We start from the raw sequence: 27,320 nt of genomic DNA, 5'->3' as shown, positions 1-27,320 counted from the left end.
TTAAACTCATCGATTTATTTCCTGCCCGAGCATTAGCGACTAGCAATTCTTAATTACCATAAAAAAAATACAACCACACAAGCCAGACCAACTGACCACAGCTGTCTGCTTTACAACTCACATCAGCTGCTGTTTACCCAATTTTTATCCCAATTCACACATATGGCTCCTCTTGGCCCAAAATTTCAACAATTACAATTTCAGCAGCCCCCCTGCGCAGAAGTAACAATGAAATGCTTACCGAATGCAGGATCCGTCTCTCTCCTGTGTTCTTTTAAATTTGGGGAAGCCGGAAGAAGCCGTCAGCTGTGCTCCACTAACAGAGATCAACTGCGTAATGGTAGTAACAAAATCCCACCTGCCGGCTTGTTACAGCTGATGTCGGTTGTCGGGGCACAGAGGACACGCTCCGCCGGGATCCAGATGCAAACTCTCACAAATTCGGGGTCACCATTATGTTGTGGAGAAATTAGAGTCGAATCCCGCGTTGGTCAGCCGTCCATTGGGGAGTTTATTGAACAAACCGTCACAGCAAATGTGCATACAGAATGTACAAAATGTCCACCGTCTTCATACTGTGAACCAACTTTATACTGGTTTAATCATAACATGCATGCGTCATCCGGACTCAATCTCTTTCTGCGATGCCGAGCGTCTGCCCTAAATGTAAACAGCCCATACTACCTTTTACCCATATTCATATGAACCAGTCAACAAGGCCCAGGATGTAACTAGGCCAGAAGTCATGAGCATGTCATGACATCCTTCTCCCACATATTGTAAATTGGTTCCCCACACTGTGGAAAGATTTAAGAGTCTGGATTCATCATACAGTGAGGCAAGAATCCCACCCCAACCTCATGCACTTTCCACCATTTTCTCCAAAGAATGTGCATAAAGTTGAAGTGCACTGAGGAATCCACATGAATTTTCAAGAGTTTCCTACTATTTAGAAGACAGTCGTGGAAATGTCTTCAATCGCTGAAGTAGTAAGTTAAGAATCACACCCCAACTTCAAAGCACTTTCCACCATTTTCGCCAAAGAATGTGCATAAAGTTGAAGTGAAGTGGCAATTGGTCTAACCGAGAGAAAGGAAACGGTTACTATCGAGTACCTAAGGTAATCGCCCATAGAGGTGAGAAATGGAAAAAACTAATAAAACAACAAAAAAAGTTGTTAGCTAACCTACGTTTACAGACTGGAGGGGCTGAATCTGCAAATGCTTGTGTCTGCAGTGACCACTTCGTCAATGGTATTAGGGCTGGGCGATATGGACCAAAGGTCATATCTCGATATATTTAGGTTGAATATCGATATACGATATATATCCCGATATTTTTTTCCGCAAAGTGAGAGCTGTGAAATGCTCAGTCAAAGTCAAAGCCAAATACGAGTAGTTTTATTGAAAACTCACTATAAAATGTAAACATAAACACTGTATAACAAAGCTCCGTAAGGTGCACATTTAAATAAAAAAATTATCTTAAATAAAATTAGCCTATAAAATAAAATAGGTAAATCTTTTTCTGAGGGCAGCATTTATATATAAAGAGATAACAAAATAAAGTGTTCAGTTTAAGAAAAACGTTTTTAAACATCAGCTTGAGATTACCTGTTTCTTTTTGTTAACTTAATAGCTTCTCTGAACAGTCTCAACCAGTTGCCAAGCCGTTTTCATCTCCCAGTCTTGCATGAAGTGAACTGTCACGCTCATATAAGGTTCGCACAGGTTCTGCTTGACCACATATCGCTGGATCAACGCAAAATGGGTGACGTTAGCGAGCCGGCCCGCAACGTTCTGTCTGACTTCACTATACATTTGCGGCAGTGCTTCTCGTGCAAAATAGTTGCGACTGAGAAGCTCGTATCTCGGGCCCAGCTTTTTAATTAGCTCTTTGAACCCGACCTGTTCCACTGTTGCAACAGGGACCATTTCTTTGGCAATGTGAAAGGACACTTGTTGCTTTTCTTCTCATACGGCACACAGCGGGAAAATGAAGCTTGCAGTGAGCTTTGTTTTGGGGCTGGAGCTTTGTCGGGTTGGGGACGGCTTGTGCCTGTGGCTGCTGCAGCGCGCAGTTTCACACACTCTTCATATTGCACTTTGTGCTACGTTTTTAAGTGATAAAAAAAGATTCGTAGTGCTTCCACCACTGGCTGCAATGTGCTTATGGCACTCCCTACATATAGCTTGGTTTTGTTGCTCGTCTGACAATTTGCATCCGAACCATCTCCAAATGACTGAGCCACTGCTTTTTCTTTTACCAACCAAGGGGCTCTCCTCTGTGTGCTCCGCAGGTGTTGTTGCCTTCTCCATGTTTGTTTAAGAGTGCGGAGTGTTCCTCCCCCTCCCCCCTCTGTGCATGAGAGAGGAGGGGCGGAGCCGGAGCGAGGGAAGCAGTGCAGAGAGCTCCGATCAACGGCTTGCCTGAAGCAAGTATTACAGCGCAAATTTGAACAATATCGATATATGCGATATGGTCTAATTCCATATCTTATTAAAAAATCTATCGATATATCTTAAATATCGATATATCGCCCAGCCCTAAAAGGTATGTGCGAAATCTTACTGTTTAGTAGTAGTGCAGTAAAGTATTATGTTGTTAAATGCCAATCAACAGTAATGTAATACGGGCTACGTTTGGGCTTTGTTTTGAAGGCTGCCCCAGCGCGTTGTTGGCTACTGAGTCAGTGGACTGGGCTCCGACGGTCAAGCTGGGTTACCAAAACACAGAGCTAAGACACCGTCATCGGTGTTTCATGCGATCTCTGAGAGTGGTTGATCTAAATAAAACAAATTTGTCATGTCGTCACAATCTTCACGTTTCAGTACTATCCACGAAGTGCTTAAGTGCTAACAGCGCACATTAGCTCCCAAGTTCTTGACAACAGAATCGCTCTCTCTCTCTCTCTTGTGCATTAGGCTAACAAAGACACAATGTCAGCATTTGGATATTTGGATCTCGGCATTTTATTAAAACATAAACATTTTTGATTGTTATTTGAGTGCCAACATTCACAGCTCGGGATTCAACATGTTAAGTTCTGCTTTACTGCCCGGCCCTGCACTACACACTGCATTTTCCATTGGGATAATGTACCATAAACAACACAGAAAACAAACTTACCCTCCAGGCGAACGCCAAAACACAATCATTTTGTAGACGTTTTACTCCGAGTTTGCTGATCCATCCGCTGTGGTAATAGTTGTATGCCTCCAAACTTTTGTGGGCCTTCATCTGTTGCTTGGTGTAGTAAGACGTCTGAAGAACCAGGTAGCTCGTTATGTCCACAGCCTGTATATTCCGCAAATCGTTCCGGTCTTGCGAAAATTCGGACATTTTCATTAAGTATGGGTCACGCCCAATGTATTTCTCAACTAACGCCAAATACCTTTCCCTATATGCCGGCTCCAAACCACTACAATATTAATTCATCTCCATGTTGGTGCTGCTGTAGCAATTACAGCAGCAAGCAAGTCTTCATTGCACAGGCATGTGGAAATAGTAGAAAACAATTCTAATGCGTTAGCAAAAAACCTTCTATATCAGGAGTATTGATCAAGATTCTAGAAATAGAGACTCTTTTCTAGTAAGTTTAAAACCTTCCTCACTCAACTGATAATAACTCCACAAATGAGCACATTTCTTAATAGATTATATGTAGAAAATAATATTTTGCTATATGTATTGTGCGTATGTGGCCCCGAACCCATCCTCTGTGTGGACTCTTTGTTCATAATGGCCTAAAACTCTATGTGGTTCACAAGGCCTTGCTCCCCCATAAGTACCATCACAACACACAACACTGATTTATCAAAAATTATCACATAATTTCTAACCTAATGACACTCAAACATTGCACAAGGCAATTACATTACCAGCAGGCTCGTCCACCGTTTGCAGCGAATAGGAGCGAGAACCCGATGGCTGAACCGGGAAAAATTCTCCTATGGCCCCAGTTCCACTTGGCGACCGACCAACTCATTACCTTTCAAAGTCTAAGGTCCCGCTCCAAACAGCCGAGTCACCCCACTGGCAATGATCATACTAATGATTGGTTGATTTATACCCACAAAATGATTAATCAGCTTAATGATTACATGAAATACAACAGATGAACAAATACAATTTTTTATGATGTTGTGTAGTCTCTTCTCGACCAATCCTGTCACTGCTTGGTGCTCGGTTCTCCTCTTGGCTGAACGTCTGTTCAGCATTCTGATCCGGAACTAATCTTGGAAGGAGAGGTCACCAGTACGTCAAAGCATATCATATCCCGCAGGAAGTCCGTCAGACTGCACCTCGATTTCCGGGTATCATTTGTATTTATAGCCTCATAGGTTGGACTCACACTCGACCGATTATGATTGGACATGAGTAGGTCCAACATGCTTCGTCATATTCTCTGGATCAGCCCAAAACAATGTGTACGTGTGAATCTGCCCTTGCTTTCCCAATTGTTTTGTCTCCGTACTCCTGGATCACTTTAGGTCATCATGGAAAAGTACTGAGACTATTTTACTCATAATGTCTAAGAACAAACCCATTTTTTACACTAGACAGGCACTTTGACCAACTAAGCCACAGGGCCACATGGTTCAGAAAACTGATGAAAGAATAAAGAGCCTGAACTGGATCCATTTCAGGAAACAAGGTCCTGAGACTCCCAAAACTAACTATGACTTAATTTATTTTTTTTTTTATCAAGTCTGACCAAAGAACACTCAAAATAACCATGATGCTCATTGAAAGGTCCATCATTTGATCAAGACCAACAATGCAAAGCATTCAGTAGCACCCTGCTAACAACTAGTTTCTCATGCTAAGTCATAGTTAGCTCTGATGGACAACAGGCACTGCTGGGATTTGAACCCAGGATCTCCTGTTTACTAGACAGGCACTTTGGCCAACTAAGCCACAGCACCACATGTTTCATAAAACTGTTGAAAGAATAAAGAGCAGGAACTGGATCCACCTCAGAAAATGTTTTTTGTGATTCTGTACCTCAAGAATAGTTAAAGCCATGAGTAGAAGTGCCTCCAGTTGGTTCAAAACTTCATCATATTTTGCAGATATTGTTGGGTTTTCAACTCAGACCCTGGTGTTCATGTGGAAGTCACTTTCACCAGTTACAGCCAGATCTCATGAAGCGGTGTACTTATTACACGCCAAGTCATTTACTGTGTTTTTACAAGGCTTTTTTATGCTTTTGCGTATTATATTCCGCTACGTATTTCAAGGAAATGACGTCCTGCCCTCAGCTTTTACTCTAACTCTGACTATTTCACGGTTTGTACATTCATTTTTATGTTATGTAGTGTGACAGGAGGAGAACCTCCACCGTACTGTACCCTAACCATTTGACATGTTATGTGAACGGAGGAAAATTACACTCTGAAAGTATAAAAAAGGCATAAATGAGACTTTAAAAGGTGTGTGCTATTCATACGCACTTTCATTAAAGCTGCCGTTGGCAGGTTGTCAAAATTCCGACTCTAAAGTCGGAAAATTCGAACTGATAAAACTTTCAGGTCCCTCCCCCTCTGTGGACAAGGTGGTGCACGTGAGTTCACACCAGTGTGCCCGCACACAAACTGGGGGCAGACTTACGCTCAGCATGGAAGATGTGGTTGGTGACTGTTCTGCTCAGATAATAGATGAATAACTAGAAAATTTCTGAAGAAATTTTGGATGGGTGCCAATCTACTGCCCGTCCAATAAAAAAATATTTTAGTTATGTTAAAGTCGAGAGTCTCCTGTCACATATAAACTTTGAATGAGGTCTCTGCGATGTCGGATGGCTGAGTTATGGCAACTCCAAAAGAGGCACACAGAACCACCAGAAAGAGATGAAACCAGTGAGAAAACAGATGCAAATGAGCATAAATACATGCAGGAGGCACACAGAACCACTAGAAAGAGATGAAACCAGTGGGAAAACAGATGCAAATGAGCATAAATACATTTAGGAGGCACACAGAACCACTAGAATGAGATGAAACCAGTGAGAAAACAGATGCAAATGAGCATAAATACATGCAGGGGGCACACAGAACCACCAGAAAGAGATGAAACCAGTGGGAAAACAGATCCAAATGAGCATAAATACATGCAGGAGGCACACAGAACCACTAGAAAGAGATAAAACCAGTGGGAAAACAGATGCAAATGAGCATAAATACATGCAGGAGGCACACAGAACCACTAGAATGAGATGAAACCAGTGAGAAAACAGATGCAAATGAGCGTAAATACATGCAGGAGGCACACAGAACCACCAGAATGAGATGAAACCAGTGGGAAAACAGATGCAAATGAGCATAAATACATGCAAGAGGCACACAGAAACACCAGAAAGAGATGAAACCAGTGGGAAAACAGATGCAAATGAGCATAAATACATGCAGGAGGCACACAGAACCACTAGAAAGAGATGAAACCAGTGGGAAAACAGATGCAAATGAGCTAAAAAAAAAATGCAGGAGGCAGGCAGAACCACTAGAAAGAGATGAAACCAGTGGGAAAACAGATGCAAATGAGCATAAATACATGCAGGAGGCACACAGAACCACTAGAAAGAGATGAAACCAGTGGGAAAACAGATGCAAATGAGCTAAAAAAAAAAATGCAGGAGGCACACAGAACCACTAGAAAGAGATGGAACCAGTGGGAAAACAGATGTAAAAGAGCATTAATACATGCAGGAGGCACACAGAACCACCAGAAAGAGATGAAACCAGTGGGAAAACAGATGCAAATGAGCTTAAATACATGCAGGAGGCACACAGAACCACTAGAAAGAGATGAAACCAGTGGGAAAACAGATGCAAATGAGCATAAATACATTTAGGAGGCACACAGAACCACTAGAATGAGATGAAACCAGTGGGAAAACAGATGCAAATGAGCATAAATACATGCAAGAGGCACACAGAACCACCAGAAAGATATGAAACCAGTGGGAAAACAGATGCAAATGAGCATAAATACATGCAGGAGGCACACAGAACCACTAGAAAGAGATAAAACCAGTGGGAAAACAGATGTAAATGAGCATAAATACATGCAGGAGGCACACAGAACCACTAGAATGAGATGAAACCAGTGAGAAAACAGATGCAAATGAGCGTAAATACATGCAGGAGGCACACAGAACCACCAGAATGAGATGAAACCAGTGGGAAAACAGATGTAAATGAGCATAAATACATGCAGGAGGCACACAGAACCACTAGAATGAGATGAAACCAGTGAGAAAACAGATGCAAATGAGCGTAAATACATGCAGGAGGCACACAGAACCACCAGAATGAGATGAAACCAGTGGGAAAACAGATGAAAATGAGCATAAATACATGCAAGAGGCACACAGAACCACCAGAAAGAGATGAAACCAGTGGGAAAACAGATGCAAATGAGCATAAATACATGCAGGAGGCACACAGAACCACTAGAAAGAGATGGAACCAGTGGGAAAACAGATGTAAAAGAGCATTAATACATGCAGGAGGCACACAGAACCACCAGAAAGAGATGAAACCAGTGGGAAAACAGATGCAAATGAGCTTAAATACATGCAGGAGGCACACAGAACCACCAGAAAGAGATGAAACCAGTGAGAAAACAGATGCAAATGAGCATAAATACATGCAGGAGGCACACAGAACCACTAGAAAGAGATGAAACCAGTGGGAAAACAGATGCAAATGAGCATAAATACATGCAGGAGGCAGGCAGAACCACTAGAAAGAGATGAAACCAGTGGGAAAACAGATGCAAATGAGCATAAATACATTTAGGAGGCACACAGAACCACTAGAATGAGATGAAACCAGTGAGAAAACAGATGCAAATGAGCATAAATACATGCAGGGGGCACACAGAACCACCAGAAAGAGATGAAACCAGTGGGAAAACAGATCCAAATGAGCATAAATACATGCAGGAGGCACACAGAACCACTAGAAAGAGATAAAACCAGTGGGAAAACAGATGCAAATGAGCATAAATACATGCAGGAGGCACACAGAACCACTAGAATGAGATGAAACCAGTGAGAAAACAGATGCAAATGAGCGTAAATACATGCAGGAGGCACAGAGAACCACCAGAATGAGATGAAACCAGTGGGAAAACAGATGCAAATGAGCATAAATACATGCAGGAGGCAGGCAGAACCACTAGAAAGAGATGAAACCAGTGGGAAAACAGATGCAAATGAGCATAAATACATGCAGGAGGCAGGCAGAACCACTAGAAAGAGATGAAACCAGTGGGAAAACAGATGCAAATGAGCATAAATACATGCAGGAGGCACACAGAACCACTAGAAAGAGATGAAACCAGTGGGAAAACAGATGCAAATGAGCTAAAAAAAAAAATGCAGGAGGCACACAGAACCACTAGAAAGAGATGGAACCAGTGGGAAAACAGATGTAAAAGAGCATTAATACATGCAGGAGGCACACAGAACCACCAGAAAGAGATGAAACCAGTGGGAAAACAGATGCAAATGAGCTTAAATACATGCAGGAGGCAGGCAGAACCACTAGAATGAGATGAAACCAGTGGGAAAACAGATGCAAATGAGCATAAATACATGCAAGAGGCACACAGAACCACCAGAAAGAGATGAAACCAGTGGGAAAACAGATGCAAATGAGCATAAATACATGCAGGAGGCACACAGAACCACTAGAAAGAGATAAAACCAGTGGGAAAACAGATGTAAATGAGCATAAATACATGCAGGAGGCACACAGAACCACTAGAATGAGATGAAACCAGTGAGAAAACAGATGCAAATGAGCGTAAATACATGCAGGAGGCACACAGAACCACCAGAATGAGATGAAACCAGTGGGAAAACAGATGTAAATGAGCATAAATACATGCAGGAGGCACACAGAACCACTAGAATGAGATGAAACCAGTGAGAAAACAGATGCAAATGAGCGTAAATACATGCAGGAGGCACACAGAACCACCAGAATGAGATGAAACCAGTGGGAAAACAGATGAAAATGAGCATAAATACATGCAAGAGGCACACAGAACCACCAGAAAGAGATGAAACCAGTGGGAAAACAGATGCAAATGAGCATAAATACATGCAGGAGGCACACAGAACCACTAGAAAGAGATGGAACCAGTGGGAAAACAGATGTAAAAGAGCATTAATACATGCAGGAGGCACACAGAACCACCAGAAAGAGATGAAACCAGTGGGAAAACAGATGCAAATGAGCTTAAATACATGCAGGAGGCACACAGAACCACCAGAAAGAGATGAAACCAGTGAGAAAACAGATGCAAATGAGCATAAATACATGCAGGAGGCACACAGAACCACTAGAAAGAGATGAAACCAGTGGGAAAACAGATGCAAATGAGCATAAATACATGCAGGAGGCAGGCAGAACCACTAGAAAGAGATGAAACCAGTGGGAAAACAGATGCAAATGAGCATAAATACATTTAGGAGGCACACAGAACCACTAGAATGAGATGAAACCAGTGAGAAAACAGATGCAAATGAGCATAAATACATGCAGGGGGCACACAGAACCACCAGAAAGAGATGAAACCAGTGGGAAAACAGATCCAAATGAGCATAAATACATGCAGGAGGCACACAGAACCACTAGAAAGAGATAAAACCAGTGGGAAAACAGATGCAAATGAGCATAAATACATGCAGGAGGCACACAGAACCACTAGAATGAGATGAAACCAGTGAGAAAACAGATGCAAATGAGCGTAAATACATGCAGGAGGCACAGAGAACCACCAGAATGAGATGAAACCAGTGGGAAAACAGATGCAAATGAGCATAAATACATGCAGGAGGCAGGCAGAACCACTAGAAAGAGATGAAACCAGTGGGAAAACAGATGCAAATGAGCATAAATACATGCAGGAGGCAGGCAGAACCACTAGAAAGAGATGAAACCAGTGGGAAAACAGATGCAAATGAGCATAAATACATGCAGGAGGCACACAGAACCACTAGAAAGAGATGAAACCAGTGGGAAAACAGATGCAAATGAGCTAAAAAAAAAAATGCAGGAGGCACACAGAACCACTAGAAAGAGATGGAACCAGTGGGAAAACAGATGTAAAAGAGCATTAATACATGCAGGAGGCACACAGAACCACCAGAAAGAGATGAAACCAGTGGGAAAACAGATGCAAATGAGCTTAAATACATGCAGGAGGCAGGCAGAACCACTAGAATGAGATGAAACCAGTGGGAAAACAGATGCAAATGAGCATAAATACATGCAAGAGGCACACAGAACCACCAGAAAGAGATGAAACCAGTGGGAAAACAGATGCAAATGAGCATAAATACATGCAGGAGGCACACAGAACCACTAGAAAGAGATAAAACCAGTGGGAAAACAGATGTAAATGAGCATAAATACATGCAGGAGGCACACAGAACCACTAGAATGAGATGAAACCAGTGAGAAAACAGATGCAAATGAGCGTAAATACATGCAGGAGGCACACAGAACCACCAGAATGAGATGAAACCAGTGGGAAAACAGATGTAAATGAGCATAAATACATGCAGGAGGCACACAGAACCACTAGAATGAGATGAAACCAGTGAGAAAACAGATGCAAATGAGCGTAAATACATGCAGGAGGCACACAGAACCACCAGAATGAGATGAAACCAGTGGGAAAACAGATGAAAATGAGCATAAATACATGCAAGAGGCACACAGAACCACCAGAAAGAGATGAAACCAGTGGGAAAACAGATGCAAATGAGCATAAATACATGCAGGAGGCACACAGAACCACTAGAAAGAGATGGAACCAGTGGGAAAACAGATGTAAAAGAGCATTAATACATGCAGGAGGCACACAGAACCACCAGAAAGAGATGACACCAGTGGGAAAACAGATGCAAATGAGCTTAAATACATGCAGGAGGCACACAGAACCACCAGAAAGAGATGAAACCAGTGAGAAAACAGATGCAAATGAGCATAAATACATGCAGGAGGCACACAGAACCACTAGAAAGAGATGAAACCAGTGGGAAAACAGATGCAAATGAGCATAAATACATGCAGGAGGCAGGCAGAACCACTAGAAAGAGATGAAACCAGTGGGAAAACAGATGCAAATGAGCATAGATACATGCAGGAGGCACACAAAACCACTAGAAAGAGATGAAACCAGTGGGAAAACAGATGCAAATGAGCATAAATACATGCAGGAGGCACACAGAACCACTAGAAAGAGATGAAACCAGTGTGAAAACAGATGTAAAAGAGCATAAATACATGCAGGGGGCACACAGAACCACTAGAAAGAGATGAAACCAGTGGGAAAACAAATGCAAATGAGCATAGATACATGCAGGAGGCACACAGAACCACTAGAATGAGATGAAACCAGTGAGAAAACAGATGCAAATGAGCATAAATACATGCAGGAGGCACACAGAACCACCAGAAAGAGATGAAACCAGTGGGAAAACGGATTAAATGAGCCTAAATACATCCAGGAGGCACATAAAACCACCAGAAAGAGATGAAACCAGTGGGAAAACAGATGCAAATGAGCATAAATACATGCAGGAGGCACACAGAACCACCAGAAAGAGATGAAACCAGTGGGAAAACGGATGTAAATGAGCATAAATACATGCAGGAGGCACACAAAACCACCAGAAAGAGATGAAAGCAGTGGGAAAACCGATGTAAATGAGGACAGATACATGCAGGAGACACACAAAACCACTAGAAAGAGATGAAACCAGTGAGAAAACAGATGCAAATGAGCTTAAATACATGCAGGAGGCACACAGAACCACTAGAAAGAGATGAAACCAGTGGGAAAACAGATGCAAATGAGCATAAATACATTTAGGAGGCACACAGAACCACTAGAATGAGATGAAACCAGTGAGAAAACAGATGCAAATGAGCATAAATACATGCAGGGGGCACACAGAACCACCAGAAAGAGATGAAACCAGTGGGAAAACAGATCCAAATGAGCATAAATACATGCAGGAGGCACACAGAACCACTAGAAAGAGATAAAACCAGTGGGAAAACAGATGCAAATGAGCATAAATACATGCAGGAGGCACACAGAACCACTAGAAAGAGATAAAAACCAGTGGGAAAACAGATGCAAATGAGCATAAATACATGCAGGAGGCAGGCAGAACCACTAGAAAGAGATGAAACCAGTGGGAAAACAGATGCAAATGAGCATAGATACATGCAGGAGGCACACAAAACCACTAGAAAGAGATGAAACCAGTGGGAAAACAGATGCAAATGAGCATAAATACATGCAGGGGGCACACAGAACCACTAGAAAGAGATGAAACCAGTGGGAAAACGGATGTAAATGAGCATAAATACATGCAGGAGGCACACAAAACAACCAGAAAGAGATAAAACCAGTGTGAAAACAGATGCAAATGAGCATAAATACATGCAGGAGGCACACAGAACCACCAGAAAGAGATGAAACCAGTGGGAAAACAGATGCAAATGAGCATAAATACATGCAGGAGGCACACAGAACCACTAGAAAGAGATGAAACCAGTGGGAAAACAGATGCAAATGAGCATAAATACATGCAGGAGGCACACAGAACCACTAGAAAGAGATGAAACCAGTGTGAAAACAGATGTAAAAGAGCATAAATACATGCAGGGGGCACACAGAACCACTAGAAAGAGATGAAACCAGTGGGAAAACAAATGCAAATGAGCATAAATACATGCAGGGGGCACACAGAACCACCAGAAAGAGATGAAACCAGTGGGAAAACAGATGCAAATGAGCATAAATACATGCAGGGGGCACACAGAACCACCAGAAAGAGATGAAACCAGTGGGAAAACAGATGCAAATGAGCATAAATACATGCAGGAGGCACACAGAACCACTAGAATGAGATGAAACCAGTGAGAAAACAGATGCAAATGAGCATAAATACATGCAGGAGGCACACAGAACCACCAGAAAGAGATGAAACCAGTGGGAAAACAGATGCAAATGAGCATAAATACATGCAGGAGGCACACAGAACCACTAGAAAGAGATAAAACCAGTGGGAAAACAGATGCAAATGAGCATAAATACATGCAGGAGGCACACAGAACCACTAGAATGAGATGAAACCAGTGAGAAAACAGATGCAAATGAGCGTAAATACATGCAGGAGGCACAGAGAACCACCAGAATGAGATGAAACCAGTGGGAAAACAGATGCAAATGAGCATAAATACATGCAGGAGGCAGGCAGAACCACTAGAAAGAGATGAAACCAGTGGGAAAACAGATGCAAATGAGCATAAATACATGCAGGAGGCAGGCAGAACCACTAGAAAGAGATGAAACCAGTGGGAAAACAGATGCAAATGAGCATAAATACATGCAGGAGGCACACAGAACCACTAGAAAGAGATGAAACCAGTGGGAAAACAGATGCAAATGAGCTAAAAAAAAAAATGCAGGAGGCACACAGAACCACTAGAAAGAGATGGAACCAGTGGGAAAACAGATGTAAAAGAGCATTAATACATGCAGGAGGCACACAGAACCACCAGAAAGAGATGAAACCAGTGGGAAAACAGATGCAAATGAGCTTAAATACATGCAGGAGGCAGGCAGAACCACTAGAATGAGATGAAACCAGTGGGAAAACAGATGCAAATGAGCATAAATACATGCAAGAGGCACACAGAACCACCAGAAAGAGATGAAACCAGTGGGAAAACAGATGCAAATGAGCATAAATACATGCAGGAGGCACACAGAACCACTAGAAAGAGATAAAACCAGTGGGAAAACAGATGTAAATGAGCATAAATACATGCAGGAGGCACACAGAACCACTAGAATGAGATGAAACCAGTGAGAAAACAGATGCAAATGAGCGTAAATACATGCAGGAGGCACACAGAACCACCAGAATGAGATGAAACCAGTGGGAAAACAGATGTAAATGAGCATAAATACATGCAGGAGGCACACAGAACCACTAGAATGAGATGAAACCAGTGAGAAAACAGATGCAAATGAGCGTAAATACATGCAGGAGGCACACAGAACCACCAGAATGAGATGAAACCAGTGGGAAAACAGATGAAAATGAGCATAAATACATGCAAGAGGCACACAGAACCACCAGAAAGAGATGAAACCAGTGGGAAAACAGATGCAAATGAGCATAAATACATGCAGGAGGCACACAGAACCACTAGAAAGAGATGGAACCAGTGGGAAAACAGATGTAAAAGAGCATTAATACATGCAGGAGGCACACAGAACCACCAGAAAGAGATGACACCAGTGGGAAAACAGATGCAAATGAGCTTAAATACATGCAGGAGGCACACAGAACCACCAGAAAGAGATGAAACCAGTGAGAAAACAGATGCAAATGAGCATAAATACATGCAGGAGGCACACAGAACCACTAGAAAGAGATGAAACCAGTGGGAAAACAGATGCAAATGAGCATAAATACATGCAGGAGGCAGGCAGAACCACTAGAAAGAGATGAAACCAGTGGGAAAACAGATGCAAATGAGCATAGATACATGCAGGAGGCACACAAAACCACTAGAAAGAGATGAAACCAGTGGGAAAACAGATGCAAATGAGCATAAATACATGCAGGAGGCACACAGAACCACTAGAAAGAGATGAAACCAGTGTGAAAACAGATGTAAAAGAGCATAAATACATGCAGGGGGCACACAGAACCACTAGAAAGAGATGAAACCAGTGGGAAAACAAATGCAAATGAGCATAGATACATGCAGGAGGCACACAGAACCACTAGAATGAGATGAAACCAGTGAGAAAACAGATGCAAATGAGCATAAATACATGCAGGAGGCACACAGAACCACCAGAAAGAGATGAAACCAGTGGGAAAACGGATTAAATGAGCCTAAATACATCCAGGAGGCACATAAAACCACCAGAAAGAGATGAAACCAGTGGGAAAACAGATGCAAATGAGCATAAATACATGCAGGAGGCACACAGAACCACCAGAAAGAGATGAAACCAGTGGGAAAACGGATGTAAATGAGCATAAATACATGCAGGAGGCACACAAAACCACCAGAAAGAGATGAAAGCAGTGGGAAAACCGATGTAAATGAGGACAGATACATGCAGGAGACACACAAAACCACTAGAAAGAGATGAAACCAGTGAGAAAACAGATGCAAATGAGCTTAAATACATGCAGGAGGCACACAGAACCACTAGAAAGAGATGAAACCAGTGGGAAAACAGATGCAAATGAGCATAAATACATTTAGGAGGCACACAGAACCACTAGAATGAGATGAAACCAGTGAGAAAACAGATGCAAATGAGCATAAATACATGCAGGGGGCACACAGAACCACCAGAAAGAGATGAAACCAGTGGGAAAACAGATCCAAATGAGCATAAATACATGCAGGAGGCACACAGAACCACTAGAAAGAGATAAAACCAGTGGGAAAACAGATGCAAATGAGCATAAATACATGCAGGAGGCACACAGAACCACTAGAAAGAGATAAAAACCAGTGGGAAAACAGATGCAAATGAGCATAAATACATGCAGGAGGCAGGCAGAACCACTAGAAAGAGATGAAACCAGTGGGAAAACAGATGCAAATGAGCATAGATACATGCAGGAGGCACACAAAACCACTAGAAAGAGATGAAACCAGTGGGAAAACAGATGCAAATGAGCATAAATACATGCAGGGGGCACACAGAACCACTAGAAAGAGATGAAACCAGTGGGAAAACGGATGTAAATGAGCATAAATACATGCAGGAGGCACACAAAACAACCAGAAAGAGATAAAACCAGTGTGAAAACAGATGCAAATGAGCATAAATACATGCAGGAGGCACACAGAACCACCAGAAAGAGATGAAACCAGTGGGAAAACAGATGCAAATGAGCATAAATACATGCAGGAGGCACACAGAACCACTAGAAAGAGATGAAACCAGTGGGAAAACAGATGCAAATGAGCATAAATACATGCAGGAGGCACACAGAACCACTAGAAAGAGATGAAACCAGTGTGAAAACAGATGTAAAAGAGCATAAATACATGCAGGGGGCACACAGAACCACTAGAAAGAGATGAAACCAGTGGGAAAACAAATGCAAATGAGCATAAATACATGCAGGGGGCACACAGAACCACCAGAAAGAGATGAAACCAGTGGGAAAACAGATGCAAATGAGCATAAATACATGCAGGGGGCACACAGAACCACCAGAAAGAGATGAAACCAGTGGGAAAACAGATGCAAATGAGCATAAATACATGCAGGAGGCACACAGAACCACTAGAATGAGATGAAACCAGTGAGAAAACAGATGCAAATGAGCATAAATACATGCAGGAGGCACACAGAACCACCAGAAAGAGATGAAACCAGTGGGAAAACAGATGCAAATGAGCATAAATACATGCAGGAGGCAGGCAGAACCACTAGAAAGAGATGAAACCAGTGGGAAAACAGACTTTAGTTCAGTGTAAGTCGAGAGTCTCCTGTCACATATAAACTTTGAATGAGGTCTCTGTGATATCGTATGGTTGAGTTATGAGGCCTCCAAAACAGGGCATTTTTTGGCATATTTGGCTCCTTAAGTGCCTTTCAATCATTTTTTCAATGGAAATTTCGGGTCTCGCAGAGACCCAAAATCCCTAAGACAGGTCTGCTGAAGAAAGTTGAGAGCCTCCTGTCACATATAAACTTTGAATGAGGTCTCTGCGATGTCGGATGGCTGAGTTATGGCAACTCAAAAATAGGGCAGTTTCTGCCATTTAGGCAAAAGTGTCTTCTTTTTCTCTCCTATAACCATGAGTTTTAATACTGATGCATTTGCCATGAATAAACCTATAAATATGAGAGACTCCTGTCACATATGAGGTCTCTGTGAATTTGTATGGCTGAGTTATGAGGCCTCCAAAACAGCATTTTTTTTGCATTTTAGGCTCATTTTGTGCTTTACAATCGATTTTCCAATTCAATTTTGCGCTTCTGCAAGCCCCTAAATGGGGGACACATTTATGTCATTTCTATCAAGGTCTGGTGTAAAAAAAGTTTTTATGCCATTTTAAATAAGCTTAAGTGCTTAATGTTAAGTTATTTTCAATGCATTTACTTGGATACTTGGATAAGGCAACTGGAAGGCACAATATGGCTCCTGAAAGGCTCCATCTTGGCCTTTTCTTCCTAAGCAGTCTGTCTCAGCCCTGAGCAGGCTGTTAAGCTTGTTGCTAGGAGACCGCTCGTTAGCATGGGCACAGGCTGTAACCAGAGAGTCTCTATTATGAGGAGAGGGAAAACTGGCGGCTATTTCCGGGTGGTACTGCACTCTAGGGGCGCCAACGAAGCAGTGCAGAGCACGCCGAACTCTATGGTGGTACTATGAAATCCACCTTAGATCCAGCCATTGCTTTGGATAGAATTTTTTATATTTTTTCATTTTAATTTTCCTAAAGGCAGGATAAATTATCCTTTCAAACGGCACTTGGTTTGATTTTTTTAGACACACTAGATTTGTTTAAAATACACATTTATTGTCAGTATTGCATTCCGAGTGACGTCATGCATGTGGCATCACTTTACGGCATGGTCAGTCCTAGCGCTGAGCTAGCAGAGAGGGGTTAGCTCAAATAGTTACAGATTTCAGCACAGCCCTTTTACATACTCTCTGACTAGCCTCTGGTTTAGCTTTGGTTGTTGTTAGCGGCACCAGGTTAGCACTCTGGCACAGTGGACGAGTGCCGTAAAGCAGCCGGTCGTAATCAGCCGTGCGTTCTTCAGATTCCGTTAGCTAGATGCTAGCAGATACTGACTCGCAAATGCCAGACCTGTAAGAAAACAGAAAGCTATAACTCCCAGGTTATTGTACTTTCGATATAAATCCACATCCCTCTGTCAGAAATCACAGTATTATTTTCAGGTTTCAGCCGCTAGCGGGGACATTTTTTGAGTTATTAGCGCCAGCCCTATGGAAAATGGTCATTCTGCACTCGCTCGCCAGCGCCCCCATGGAAAATCAACTGAACTGCAGCCAAATGTTTTATAATGGGTCGAATAGGAAGTGGAACGGCTGTCTGTAAAAGGGCTGTGCTGTAACTGACAGCTGCTGCAAATGACAGACACTATGACCTGCTTAAAATGGAGTATTCTTGATTTCCGACTACTTTCTCAAACAAACGTTCACAGCTCGAAAAGTAAAGCTCGAATCCGTATCATTTTTGTACCGTGAGCGCCACAAGGGACGGCCGAATCCAGTGGTATGATTTTCATTCGGCTACCCCCTCGGGCTCGTTTTAAATGGCAGTTTTAAAATCACATTTAAACACTGATTTTAGGATTTTAGCCATTTATAATGGGATTGAGGGACGGAACTTTGCGCTCAGAGGCAATTTGTGATAAATTTGTGTGGCAGAGGTCAATGAGTGTGACATTGTGTGAAAAAGGACAAAAATACCTACGTTTTGTGATAAAATTTGTCCAGATCGGCCAGATATTTCAGACATGAGAGAGTTTTGTTTGACGAATCCGTGATTAATCATTTTTAGAGTGAGGGCTTGAGTGCAAGAGACGCCAGATCTGAGATTTTGGCACCCTCAAACGTAAACTGCCGTTGTGTCAAAGCCGTATTGAATATATTCAAACCCTTCGATTTAGTTATAGCCGAGAGTCTCGTGTCACTTAGAAACTTTGAATGAGGTCTGTACGATGCTGTATGGCTGAGTTATAAGGCCTCTAAAAATGCCCTTTTCAAGCTTCTTTTGACTAATGAGAGAGAAAAGTCATTGCACACTATTCCCGATCAATGCGCACCTAACGGTGCGCTTTTTATGTCGGTCGGACCATCGCTGCCAGACTAGATAGTCGCCGAACTTTAGGGAGGAAACGGAATAATAAGAGTCTGGCACAATAGTAAGATGTTTGCCTATGCCTTTGGCATTGGCACCCATAATAAACGTGATTGGTTAAAGATGCACTGAAACGAATGTTCATCTATCATTCAAATGAATTTTTTTGTCTTTTTCTAAAACCATCAATCCAACTTGAACTAAATTTTCCGGGCATAACTTGTTAAAACGGCCATTTAAAAGTGTGAATTATATGGCCTTTGGTGCGAAATTGGCCACATGACCGTGACGTCATAGGGTTGACTCCCTTATTTGCTAGTATGGCTGGCTGCGATAATAACATACATTTGATGGACCTATATCTCATAAAGGAACCAAAATTCTGATACAAACATCAGCAGGTCGAAAGAACACACCTCTAACATTATGTGGAAAAACTTTCGTTGAATTTAAGCCACACAAATCAATTTAATATCTATATTGTAGAGGCTGTCTGCACCTCCCGTATGGGTAATGGAAATTAAAGAAAGTTACCATTTTCGGCACAGGATCGGCGGCACAAAACAGCCATTGCTCCTACTACTGATTATTATTAAGATGTTATCAATCAAATGACACATTAGTGTATGTTTGCTGTGGTAAACTGGAAAAGATTTGAACATGCCGGTTTGGCAGATATGGCATTCTGCTCCGCTGTCTATGACACGTTGAAACCTAACGAAGGGGCACTTTGAAATCCAGCCACTTAAAAAAAACGTATGTGATAATAACTGGGTTTTAATATAAGCTTAATAAACAATGGCGTGGATTAACGGGTCGGAGATCCTCCAGTGCGCGGCCCCATCTGCGGATCCTCACGGGTCGGCGGCAGGGAGATGGGCACCCGGCCTCGGCACGACTGACAGCAGCCATTGGTAGGACTGATCCACGGAGCCTCGGATGTCGTAGCCGGCGCAATCACCGGAGAGACCAGACAGCAATTCTAGCTGGATATGTGTGTAGACCGAAGAGCAAAGCGAGCTGTCCCCTGCTTCCGAGCAGCAATTCAGGTGCAGCTATCGGCAGGCGGCAGCACGCAGTGATACGATCCACCAGGGCCGTTTCTAGCTTTGTGGGGGCCCTAAGCAAGATGCTGTTTGGGGGCCCCTAGTTTGTCAAACTACAATGAAGAGATTCCCAACCATTTAGATGGAACACTAAGATCTATTACACTTCATGAGCAAAACAGACTAGAGTTTAAATTAAACATCTTAAGTTGAACCACTCAGGCAAGTGAAACTAATAAGAATATATAATACAAAGAAAACAATAAATAAAAGATTTTGAGTTTTTTTTAAATATTAAACTGTAATGTACAGTGTCCCTTTAAAGATTGTACCCAATTACAAAGTAGATAGATACTTTATTGATCCCGAAGGAAATTCAAGCATCCAGTAGCAGACATAAAGCAATAAAAAATGTTTATACAATTATAAACACTTTAAAAACAATCTAAGAATTTAAAAAACTATTTTAAAAAAACAGTTTAAAAATCTAAAGTGACCAGTGAAATAAGACCAAAGGGAAATATAAAGTGACCAGTGAAATACAGAAGCGCCATCACTTAAAGCTGTTGTACATCCTGATGGCCAGAGGAACAAAAGAGTTTTGGAAGTTGTCACTTTTAAGAAGTTTCTGCATTTATCTACACATTGTACTAGTTAAAGTAATAAAACTAAGAATAATGATCCAATGCCACAATATTCTAAAATAATCAACAGGATGCCTAATATTTGTATATCACTTAAAAAACTAACAGTAGAACACTTCTAATTAGAGGCCTATAAATAACACAGCAAACTTAGTAAATGAATCCTAAGTAATGCCAAAATCGTGTCAAATACCTGAGAGACAACTTCCACTGAACAATGACAGAGCAGGACAACAACATGCCTCCCTGCTAGAATCTGAATAAACGGGTCTGGAGTCAGTCAGTCATTCCTGTGGCAGGACTGACTGTTCATTCACATGTGACATACTCATCTTATATAAGCAAACTTTCATGAGGCAAACACTGAAGCCGAGTTTATAACGAACAAATCCCAGCCAGCTACACAACATTTATCCGAGACTAGCTAGCAGGACAAATAAACACAAAAAACGTCCCACCTCCAGCTATCCAGCCCACATCACCCAACACATGCCTTACTTTTATTCTCGGGCCGTTTTTCTTCCTCCATTTTTCCGCGCCACTAAGATAACTTATTTTTTATGCCATTACGGCGTTTGTGTTGTTAACTTTTCTCGCTTTTTAGGGGAATGATGGGTAGTTGTCAATCATTCCCGGCACACCTGTTGGCGACCTGCTACGCCACTCAGCGTGTGACAGTGCTGTACTTTACACAAACTCTACACACGGTCGCCAGCATTTAGTAGATTTTGTTCATAACTCCAAACGCTAACCAAGCCTAGGTTGTTGACGTTAGCTGAGGTTAGCTGGCAGCAATATCACTGAACGTTGGGTTAGCAAAACAATTACACCAAAAACACAAACTTACCAGCAAGGGATTCACGAGCGTCATCTCTCCGTTTTCTTTTCTTTCTTTTGTCAGCGCCAGAATCATGTGGCCTTTTACTTGACATTCTAAATCTTCTTCACTGTTAACGTAGCCTGGCGGCGCCATCCTACGTACTTCCGCCCAAAGATTTTGGCTCCGCACATAGTCTGGCCAAATCCCCCTACCTCGGTTCGCTCAGTGTTTTGCCAATCAGCAAACAGTTGCGAGTGGTGACGCAGAACTCACGCGCGGAGTCCATTGTTCAACCGCAGCGGAAATAAACATGGCGACGGAAGAACGCTAGAAGCTGTCCATGAAGTTGTCTCAACTCTGGAGATCATTACACAATTAAAACGAGAGCAAGAGGAATGCCTCTTCAATTTTGTTAGTGGCAAGGATGTCGTAGCTCTCCTTCCAACTGGCTTTGGGAAAAGTTTGATTTATCAAATGGTACCGGTATAATGAAAGCGGATGTGGGAAGCGTGATTCGCGAGCTAGAGCCTCGCGAGAGTAAGCATGAACCTCGGCGCATAACCAACGTCATTTCTAAACATTATGATTGGTTAAGGGAACTCCGTTACTCCAATGAATTTAAGTTGCTGGGTAAGGTCCCGCCCTCCATGGAAACGGATTCCTCTTGGGTTTTCCCAGACTGTTTGACAGAGTCAACAGTCGGCTTTCGCCCAGGCTACTGTTAACGGGCATAACTCGGAAAACGTCAGGTAGGAGGATGCTCCACCACCTCCGATGCGGTAACTTTGACGACTGTACCATTTCAGGAAGGGGGGGGGGGGGAGTTGTTATAGATAAGGTAAACACATCTAATTTGCCCGAATCGAGTAATAGGGCACAGAATTAAGAAAAACGCTGGGCCTGTTCATGACTAATTTATATAATTTCTTTCATGTAATAATATAATAACTATCATGACATTTTTTTTACAACCTTAATTTTGGGGGCCCCCTCCAGGTACTTGGGGCCCTACGCACTCTGCGTACTCTGTATGCGGAGCGGCGGGCCTGCGATCCACCGTGCTCTCAGCCAATAGCAGTGGTCGACACTTGCCTCTCAGAAGCGAACAGTAAGCGAACATTATTATATATAAAAAAAAAAAAAACAAGTCCAGTAATGTCCGATCTGGAAATTTCAGACTCACCTGTCTTCGCGCCCGAGCAGTAGTTCGAGCAGGGACAGTCTGTCGGCACACCAGGTCCAGCGATGTCAATAGTTGGAACAGCTTCAGCTAAAAGACGTCTCCTATTCCCAACCATTCCCGCGATCTCCACATTTTTAGTGAAACAGTTGTGATGGAAATGTACGGAGCACAACACGGATGTTGAGGACACTTCAAAATCACGACGATGCCTCCGTACAAACTGCATCCACCGTGCTCTCGTCTTTGCCTCCTCCTGGTCAGCCTCAGTTCCAGTAGTTTTTGGTTTGGGAAACATGTGCAGAGAGATGCCTTCAGTGAAGCTGTTATTTTTGCAACTAACACCATTTGTTCCTCCAGCAACACAATATTTTCTGCCGTGCTTTGATGTCTTAGCCATAGATGCCCCCATTACAGTTAGACTACGAGAACTTCTGTGTCAACCCTATGACGTCACGCATTAAAAAAAGAATTCGCACAAAAAGACAAAATGTGGCTCCTTTTGAGCCCATTTTAACATGACTTCACGGATAAATTATTATCCAGACAATATCTAATTTTAATCGCAAGGCTTGGAACCTTTAGAATCAGCAGCAAAAACTGTGAAATTCCAACAATTAAAATTCGTTTCATAAGCACTTTAAAAACAGCCGGGAGCGCTCGATTTTTGCAGGCACGATTTTTGCAGGCCTATTTAATATTCTACTTCCAGAATCCCATGACAATTCAAGCTAATATGACTAAAAAAAAGTTGCCGACGACAGCTTTAAGTGGACCAGTGAAAATGATTTAGTATAAAACTGATAATAAGCTGTTTAATATGCTAAGTTATAGCTTGCTCTGAAGGACCACAGGCACTGCTAGGATTTGAACCCAGAATCTCCTGTTTACAAGACAGGCACTTTGACCAACTAAGCCACAGCACCACATGGTTCACAAAACTGATGAATGAATAAAGAGCAGGAACTGGCTCCATTTCAGGAAACAAGGTCCTGAGACTCTCCCAAAACTAACTGTGACTTCCAAAAACATTTTTATCAAGTCTGACCCATGAACAGACTCATAATAACCACGATGCTCATAGAAAGGTCCATCATTTGATGAAGACCAACAATGTAAAGCATTCAGTAAAACCCTGATAATAAGCTGTTTAATATGCTAAGTTATAGCTCGCTCTGAAGGCTCACAGGCACTGCTGGGATTTGAACCCAGGATCTCCTGTTTACAAGACAGGCACTTTGACCAACTAAGCCACAGCACCACATGTTTCATAAAACTGATGAAAGAATAAAGCAAACATTTTGCTTGTCGTTTGTAAGTACTTAAAATCAAAATGACTTTTTAAGATAGTAAGTAAGCGTTGTTTCTAAGTGCTTGTTAAAATGATTATTTAAGATAATAATTAAGTGTTTTTTAGGCAATGTGAAAACCGTTTGCTGTGACTTTCAAATATGCTTCAAAAAATGGACGTGTTTCTTCAGATAAACTCCTGACCAACTGTGAAAAAGCAGTGAAAATGTCTGGCCTGTATAAACTTTGTGATGTCAAACAAGATCAGAGAGACATCGATTGTGATGTCACTACAGTGATGACATCACAACTTTGTGAAGGCTTCTGTTCTGTCTCTTCTGGTCTGTGGTTCCAACCACAGATTCTGGATGGAAGTGAAGTCCGGATTCCAGAATGTTGATTTGTGTTCTCTGTTAATCTCTGGACGACTTCAGCTGATTACTTCCTGTCACTGTCACGTTGGAAGGTCCACTTCTGCCAGTTTTTCAGCAGCCAGCATCATGTTTTCCACCAGCAGTGTTTTCCAAGACAGAATAATGTCAGTTTGTTTTAAAATGTTGCTAAAATAAACTATTACAATTACAACAAATGTCATCTCAGGGCATGTCAGTAATAAAGTCCAATTCAGGCCAATTGGAAATCATTCAATTCAGAATGAATCCAATTCATTCATACAGAGCAATTCAAAAACTATTTCCTCGCTAAGGAAACCAACAGATAGCACCGAACTTGCACTATTTCTAATTAGATAGAACTTTTTAATAGTTCTAAGATCATATCTTTCTGGTTTTATTTGTATTTTACAAAGAGTCCCGAGTAATTATGAAAGTGGGGTTTTAATTTGAAGAAAAAGCCTCAAAATAAAGTGATTTTTAGGAGTATGCAGGGATTCCTTTCCATCTAATGAACAGGTCAGTTATATTAAACAGTGGGCCGTGTGAGCAGCAATCAGGGGAGTAAGGAGTTCACAGATCATAGACAGAGGCAACCGTCCAACTATTCAAAGCTTTTAAAATGAGTAATAAAATCTGACCGGTAACCAGGGAAGGAAGGACAAGAGGCAGGGAGGTGGGCAACCACTGTGTGGCCTGGTGTGGGAATAATCGCCTCAGCTGCTGATTTTAGGAGGAGCACCAATAAGCCAAACAGCGTCTCCATCCCAGCAGAAGAGGTGGCTGGGGAACACCTGGAAGTTTACCTGTTGCATATCTCTTATGTCTGTGGTGCAGAGTGCATCTTTCTTCAGCAACATCTGCTGTGACAGCAGCATCAGAGCCAGCGACTCAAAGAAGCTGAGCAAACTGCAAAAGAAGGCCGGCTCTGACCTGGGGACTGCTTTGGAGCTGTGTTTGATGAGCACTCACTTCTTTTTTTTTTTTAAACCCCTTGTCCTGTCCAGCATTATGGCAGCAGAATTGTAAATTGAATACCGTTAATGCCAATCACATTTGCTATACCAAGGGAAGCTATATGAATGTAAAGCTCCCCTTGATGCCCATCAACTCCTTATTTTTATTTATTTATTTTTGTTACAATACTTAACATGATGTGATAGTGTGATAGTGCCGAACCGGACCGGGGGACAGAGAGAGAGGGAGAGCGAAGAAGGGAAAAGAAGGACCAGAAATATGAAGAGACAAACATAGAAGACAATCCAAGGCTTTTGTGGGAAATCCATCCTTAGAGGCACCAGGAGCACCTGTAAGCAGACAAGCAGAGAACAAACACACAAACAAAAAAGCACAAGCAGCAGCAATAAGATGGCAACCTTCCATCAAGGAATCGAATCCTGTTCCTCCGCTTGACAGGCGGATTCTAACCTTTGACCAGCCAATTGTCAAGCATTTGCATGACTGAGAGCGTAAATTGACTGTGGAAGGGTTCCATGGTGTAAAGCACTGTTCGAATTATCCACCGGGCTTCGGGGGGGTCGGACTTTTTGCGGATCAATTGATGACGTCACCCCCCCCCCAAAAAAAAAAAAAAAATATCATGATAATATCATGATATGCAAACACAACAATACGTTATCATTTGCAAACTCCCTGCTAGAGCCTCATATGAATCAAGTGACCACGACGTTCGCGGGAAGATCACTTCAAAGCACTCGTCTCCGTAAACTCCGTGTTGCCAGATTGGGCTGTTTTGGATGACCGTCTGCGGGTAAAAATGGGTATTGGACGAGTTTTTCTGTATCTGTATATGGCTCTATGGCCATAGAAATAGATACAATTCAGTTTAGACTGGTTTAGTTTAGATTTAGTGCCTCCAGGCGGGGTTTGAGCATGTTTGGAAATCATCTGGCAACCCTGCAAAATCCGCGCTGCGCAGGTGAATTCAGCTCAAATCTGCACGCAGCACTGTCAAGTTCAACCACCTGGCCAAAGTTTGTCTCACACACGTTGCTGCAGCAGGACGTTGCTAACTTTCCAGTTAGCAACAAGCACAGCAGCAGAACCAACACATGCAGAATAATACATAAATATTAAACCTAGCAACGACCCAACTTCAAACAGCTGTACAGCTTACCAAAAGCTCACTAGCAAACTAGCAACTAGCCATTATGTAGTGCCCACGAAACGCAATCAAGAAATGTCAATCAGCAAAGTGAACCCAATGACGCATACAGAATCAAGCTGTAAATTATCAGACTACAACTGCCAAATTCAACATAGCTTGTAATGTCTGCTGTAAACAGTTTTTCCTACCTCTTTGTTGGCATGCTATCCTTTTTGCCTTCTTGCTCGACACAGCTATCCTTGCTTCTTGCTTGGTGGAGTCACACTATCCATTTGCCTTCTTAAAACTTAGTTAAATTATATTATTCCAATTGTGCTTTAAAAACATGATAAGCCTTGTACTTTATTTTCTGACATCAAGTATGTTGGTTGGTGTATTCTGGATTAGAGCAGTCCGCCTCTGTCTTTGAACTGAGACTACTTGTGCATGTTGACTCGATGGAATTCTTCTGATGTAGTCCTAGGCTAACTTTTTTCTCATGGGAGAAAGGGAAGCGGTCACCTGTCTTGAGTGTTTGTAAGTTCAGTGCTTTAAAGTTGAAATAATATTAGTCTGATTTGTTAGTTTCATTTAACAAATCACGGGAAACCTCCACCTTGACAGCTTAATTCCACGCGCTCGCATCTCAAACATCATTTTAACGGGCATCAAAACCCTGCATCTCAGTGCTGCCGATGTTTTGGACTACGCGAGGGGTGTTCCAAAACACATTTTATTTGGTTATTCATAGTACACATTAACAAGTAACAAGACATTTTCAACACCTGATTTTAATAATAGATACATTTTTTCAGTACCCCCCAAAAGTGTAATTTAGTCCCATTTGGGAGGTATCAAGTCTCAATCGGGGGGGTCTGACCCCCCCGATTGAGACTGGACTCTGAATCCAGTGATACGAGT

At 42.2% G+C, this 27,320-nt stretch overlaps 3 non-coding genes across 3 annotated transcripts; all 3 read right to left on the bottom strand.

The window, feature by feature from the left end:
• Positions 1 to 4,854: 4,854 nt before the first annotated feature.
• Positions 4,855 to 4,928, bottom strand: trnat-agu (transfer RNA threonine (anticodon AGU)). The gene has a single exon. It is a non-coding gene; the product is annotated as a tRNA-Thr (tRNA).
• An 18,534-nt stretch (positions 4,929 to 23,462) lies between these two features.
• On the bottom strand, positions 23,463 to 23,536 carry trnat-ugu (transfer RNA threonine (anticodon UGU)). Its single transcript has one exon. It is a non-coding gene; the product is annotated as a tRNA-Thr (tRNA).
• Positions 23,537 to 23,797: 261 nt separating this feature from the next.
• Positions 23,798 to 23,871, bottom strand: trnat-ugu (transfer RNA threonine (anticodon UGU)). Its single transcript has one exon. It is a non-coding gene; the product is annotated as a tRNA-Thr (tRNA).
• Between the last annotated feature and the right edge of the window lie 3,449 nt (positions 23,872 to 27,320).

The sequence above is a fragment of the Odontesthes bonariensis genome, chromosome 17 (assembly GCF_027942865.1).
Source record: "Odontesthes bonariensis isolate fOdoBon6 chromosome 17, fOdoBon6.hap1, whole genome shotgun sequence".
NCBI classification, from domain to species: Eukaryota; Metazoa; Chordata; class Actinopteri; order Atheriniformes; family Atherinopsidae; genus Odontesthes; species Odontesthes bonariensis.
The sequence above is the reverse complement of the archived record's forward strand: the minus strand, read 5'-3'. Positions and strand labels throughout refer to the sequence as shown.